The sequence below is a fragment of the Gekko japonicus genome, unplaced genomic scaffold (assembly GCF_001447785.1).
Source record: "Gekko japonicus isolate JY-2015 unplaced genomic scaffold, Gekko_japonicus_V1.1 scaffold27, whole genome shotgun sequence".
Taxonomy (NCBI): domain Eukaryota; kingdom Metazoa; phylum Chordata; class Lepidosauria; order Squamata; family Gekkonidae; genus Gekko; species Gekko japonicus.
Window position 1 is genome coordinate 245850 of NW_015172002.1, and position 5477 is coordinate 251326.

Consider the following 5477-nt stretch of genomic DNA (forward strand, 5'->3'; position numbering starts at 1 on the left):
GGTGACCCGCATGCAGGCGAGGTAGTGCTTGAGGATCCTCACCCATGTGGTCCATCGTTCGGGGTGGGCCAAGTCAAAAGGAGCAATGCCCTCGTGCGAGGTTCCGGTTGGCGCGGCGGTGGCGACCCCGGAGGATGCGTTGGGCCCGGAGGATGAGGAGGTAGAAGCAGAGGAGGGAGCGGAGGTGGCGTTTTGCTCCGACATCTCCGTGGATGCTCTTGGACGCTCGGGGATCAGGTGAGGCGGATGCGCTGGTCGAGCGGGCTAAGCCTGCGGCGTGGCTAGGCGGCGGCAGCGACTGGGCGTGTAGAGCGGTGCTGCTGCCCAGGGGTCAGCAGCGTGCGAAGCGGAGCCGGGAGCGGAGCGATGAGCAGTTGCCGGAAGCTGGGGAAGCTGGGATGCGGTCCCCGGAGAGTCTCGGCGTCAGGCTCGGTGCGGTGCTCGTGTTGGCGTCCGGGTCTTGTTCATGGGGTTGTGAATCCCACCTTCGTCGCCAGTGAAAAGTACTCAGAACGTGGAGTGATTCAGCAGAGTACTTTATTAGATCAGGAACAAGACAAAGAAACCAGCTCGCAGGCCGGTTTATATGCGTTCAGAAAACCCGCCACCAGCACACCCAAACACACCCCCCACTCCCGATAGGCTATTTACAGTAACCGGGCGACCATTGGTCTCCCGGCTGGGAAGCTGGCCCTTTGATTGGGCCGGCTAGGATCCTACGGATCCTTTGTCTTTCGACTGAAGCTACTGAGGAATATTGCCTGGCCAGCCCAGGCAAGTCCGGGCATGTCAGGCTGAATGCACTACACGTGGTAATGGCGACAGTACATTACACTCACAAAGTAGAATTTTTGCTCACAAGACTCCACAGCTTAGAGGGAGCATTGCCGATGACTCTGCTTAAAACTTGGGGCGTGTAATCCGTGTGTCGGCCAGCACTCTGGAAACTCGGTAGTATTAATATGGAGTTTCTAGAGCACTGTTTTTTTGCCTGAATGTGACTTTGGCTGGCACATGGCCCAACACCATTTCCACCCCCTTGTGTTTCTCCCACTGGCAAAAAGAGATGAGGGCAGGTGGCAGGACCCTTCAGCCAGAAATTCGCTACCAGAAGTGGGCATTTGGCATCCCTGGATTGGCCACTGCTGGGGCAGGGAAACTACAGCGATACCTGCCATCTGGAAGTCCTGTTGCTACTATGTTGTACTGGTAGCCACAGCAGCACATAGTATCTTCAGCTACAGAGGGCACCAGTGTCCCCTTCTAAGCTGAGTTAGTGTGAGCTAGCTCACAGTTTTTTAGCCTCCAGCTCACACATTTTTGTCTTAGCTCAGGAAGGATGGCTCCAGAGTCAACTAATTCATGCAGTAGTCAAATCGCTCACTCACAACTTTAATGCCAGTAGCTCACAAAGTAGAATTTCTGCTCACAAGACTCCACAGTTTAGAGGGAGCACTGGATGGCACTGTAGTATTTGTTAATGCTGTGTTTTGGAATGATCTGATGATTGGGGCAATGAAGAGCTCGAAATTTATCTGTAATATTTATCTGTTCCTGCAATGATTTGCCATAATCTAATACAATTTGTTTCTTTAAGTAAGAATTACAGTACAGCAAATTAATCTAGAATATTTTATATTTTTAGTCTTGTCCCTCATTATCAATAGGAAAACGAAACGTGTAAGCCTACTCAGACCAGCAACACTTCGGTCAGCAAACAGTTAAGCCTGAACCCTCTAAATTTTTGAATGGTACCCCTCCCTTCTGTGCAACTAAATCCGGCAGACAAGCATTTCCAGTAACCAACGAAAAGGGGCGTGGAAATATCTCTACGACTGACGTCTCATCTAGCCTATTGCAGACCCCGCTGTTGCCGTCTGTCAAAATGCTGGGAGATTGAAAAAGGCGGGCCTGAACCTTGACCGGCGCTGCCTTTCTCCAATAGTTATGTACCGTTCCAGCCCAGGTGTCCAATGTGTTGCGGCTCTGAGAGTTGGGGGTGGTAGTTTGGTGGTGGAGGAAACTGGCGGGGTGGGGCTGGCCCCGGTGAAGGGAGGCCCGGAGGCCGGAGGTGGGAAAGTCGAGAGACTTGGGAGGTGTGCGTGGAAGCAGTGGGGGAAATTGTGCGGCGGGTGAGTCTGCGAGAGGGGATCGGGCGTACGAGGCAGGAAGTGGAGTTTTGTGGTTGATGTTGTTGCCTTCGAGGGGTGAGATGGAGGGGGGGGGCTTGAGGCGGAGCCCCCAGGGGAAGCGCCCGTGTGAGGCTGGTCTGAGGAGAAGTGGTGGCTGGGCGGGGTCTGAGCCCCGGGGAGACCGGAGGGGTGCTCGAGGCGACGGTGAAAGTGCCGGCTGGAGGAAAGGAAGGGGTGGCAGTCGTGCGTGAGGCGCCGCCGTGCTTCTTGATCTGAGAAGGGAAGGTGAGCCCCACTAGATCTGGCCTCGCATCCTGTTTCTGATACGCAGACCTCCCAGATGTTTCCAGTGATCACACAAGGCTGGCATATGTAGGAATGCTGCCGAAGCGTTTAACCCCTTCAGAGGGGGCCCTTATGCAGTTCCAGGACTTCCATGAGGAAAATGTTCTTATGTTCATAAGGTGGTGGTTTTAGCGTTGTGCTTTTATCCTTTTTTAAAAGAGAGAAATACTCGTTTGTGTCTGTGTGTGTCTTGCCACGACAGGGATACGGGCATAAATCAAGTGGGGGGAAAGATGGGGATTTGCGGGTTTTCACAATGTCGTTAAAAATAAAAAAGATAAATGTAAAATTAGTGCGTCTTCATCCAGTGGCAGCTTTTTGAAATAGTTTTGCATATGGGTAAGGGGTCCACTCACTGTTGTTCTTATAGACCAAGTCAGGGGTCGTTTCGTAGAAAAAGAGCTAGGGGAACTCATTAGAATAACTCATTAGCATATGCCACACCCCCTGACATCACCGGAAGTGTGTCATAAGACCACACACCCCGCCCCCAACAGGCACTTCGTCATGTGCCCCGCCCCCCACTACAGTGTATGTCTTTCATAGGCGATCCCCCCCCCCAAAAAAATGACCTCTGGACCAAGTACATGAGAGAATCTCACTTCTGTGATCATTCAAGCAAGATATGGTTATTGCAGATAAATCTGGGGAGTAGATTTAAATGATTGGGGTGAGAGGGTGTGATCCAGCTCCAAAGTGTGCCATTTCCCTGATGTTTTCTTCTTTGGCTCTGACGTTTTAAAAAAAGGGATTACACTTGAAATACATCCCAGAGTAAGATTTATTCTGGCCATAATTCCTGAAATACTTTATGGTCTTTAAGTAAATGATAGGTTTATCTTCCTTTAAATGTTAAATCATAATTCATTGTCTCTTGGATCAGCTCTAAAATCGTCAAGACAAACAATAAGCATTACTTTAAATATATCCAGAGGAAAAACCTAGTCAGAGAAGCAGATCTGTATGACCAAATAATAAAAGGATTGCTGAAGGAACATGGGGAAATGGCAGTATGGAAAGTATAGGGTAGGGGTGACCAAACTTGCTTAATGTAAGAGCCACATAGAATAAATGTCAGATGTTTGAGAGCTGCAAAACATGAACAAATATTACACACACATTTTTATTGAAAAATATGGAAATTTGCTTTTTTAACATTAGGTGAGACTACCAAAAACAAAAGGTAAAAACAGATATTGATAATATTTAATTGTCCAGGGATATTTATTTGTTTGCTAATTACATTTATTTGTCAGAGAGAGAGAGAGATGAAAAGAAAGCAACTTTAAATGTGTTCTCCAAGCCCCCACGCCCTCATGCCAGCTAGCTTGGCTTGAAGAAGGGTTTTAATTAGACAAATGCCTTCTCTAAGATGGCTGATGGGAGAGGGGGGCTTTGAGAACACATTTAAAGTTAAAGTTGCATTCTTTCTGCTCCCCCTCACCTCAAGCCTACCCAGGGAGGGGAACACTGGATGGGGAAGGGAAGACCAATCGGGGCATGCCTCCCCTTTGCTTTCCCAGCTGTCCTGCTGGGAGCCGCACAATATGTGTGAAAGAGCTGCATGTGGCTCCCCGAGCTGCAGTTTGGCCACCCCTGGCAATAGGAGATGTACCTAGAGCACAGCCACTATTTTCAGGAAAGGAGTCCGAAGAACGGAGTCAAATTGAAGTGACGAGAGAGGCCTATAGGGGAAGTTTAAAACCAATAAATTTCCAGGTTCTAATGGAATGTACCTAAGTGTTCCTGGGGAACTCAAATGTGAGATTGTTGATCTACTATCCTGTATATGTAACTTGTCACTAAAGTCAGTCACTGTACCAGAAGACTGGATGATAGCAATTGTTACCCCAATTTTTAAAAATGGGTTTAGAGAGGGACCAAAAAATTACAGGCCAGTTAGCCTAATGTCTGACCCAAGCAATCTTAGTAAGAACTGTTATCAGGGATAGAATTATTAGGCACATAGAGGAACGACGCCTGCTGAGGGAAAATCCATGTGGCTTCTGCCAAGGCAAGTCATTCTTTGCCAGCTTTTTAGAGTTCTTTGAAAAAGTGAACATGTAGATAACTGTGACTGGTAGATAGATATTATATATTTGAACTTTCAAATGGCTTTTTATGAGGTATTTCACTGAAGACTTCTGAATAAGCTAAGCAATCATGGGATAAGAGAGCAGGTCCACTTATGGATTAAAATCTATTAAAGAACAGGAAGCAAAAAATAGGAATAAATGGACAGTTCTCCCAATGCGAGGGAAGTAAGCAGTGGTGGTGGAAAATGCCGTCAAGTCACAGCTGATTTATGTCAACCCCATGGAGTTTTCAAGGCAAGAGACCGTTCAGTCGTGGTTTGCCGTTGCCTGCCTCTGCGTCATGACCCTGATGTTCCTTGGAGGTCTCCCATCCAGTTACTAGCCAGGAGGACCTACCCTGCTTAGCTTCCAAGATCTGGCTAGCCTGGGCTATCTAGAGCAGGGCAAATAAACAATGGGGTCCCACAAAGATTGGTACTGGCAACAGTGCTATTGAATTAGTTCATAAATGAAACGGGGTGAGCAGTGTAGGTCAAATTTGCAGATGGCATAAAATTATTCAGGATAGTGAAAACCAAGGCTAACTGGACAGCTCCAAGAGGCTTTCTCCAGATTGGGTAAGGGTGCAAAAATGTGGCAAATGAAGTTCAGTGTAGATAAGTATAAAGCACCGTGACCAGGATAGCCCAATCTCGTCAGATCTCAAAAGCTAAGCAGGGTTGACCCTGGTCAGTATTTGGATGGGGAACTGCCAAGGAATACCAGGGTTGCAACATGGAGCCAGGCAATAGCAAACAACCTCTGAATGTCTCTTGCCTTAAAAAACCCAACAGGGGTCACCATAAGTCAGGTGTGACTTGACTGCAAAAAAAAAATTGGGAGGTGATGCACATTGGAACAAAAAAATCCCACATTCAAGGACATGCTGATGGAGTCTGAACTTACTGAGACTGAGAGGGAAAGA

The 5477-nt window shown here is 47.9% G+C and overlaps 1 protein-coding gene across 1 annotated transcript in view; it reads left to right on the forward strand.

The window, feature by feature from the left end:
- The first annotated feature begins 2057 nt into the window (after nucleotides 1–2057).
- Nucleotides 2058–5477, forward strand: part of SNAP23 (synaptosome associated protein 23kDa) — a 32620-nt gene continuing 29200 nt past the window's right edge. The window contains exon 1 of the mRNA XM_015420091.1: nucleotides 2058–2132. The gene's annotated coding sequence lies outside the window, so the exon portion shown is untranslated. The remainder of the gene's footprint in view (nucleotides 2133–5477) is intronic.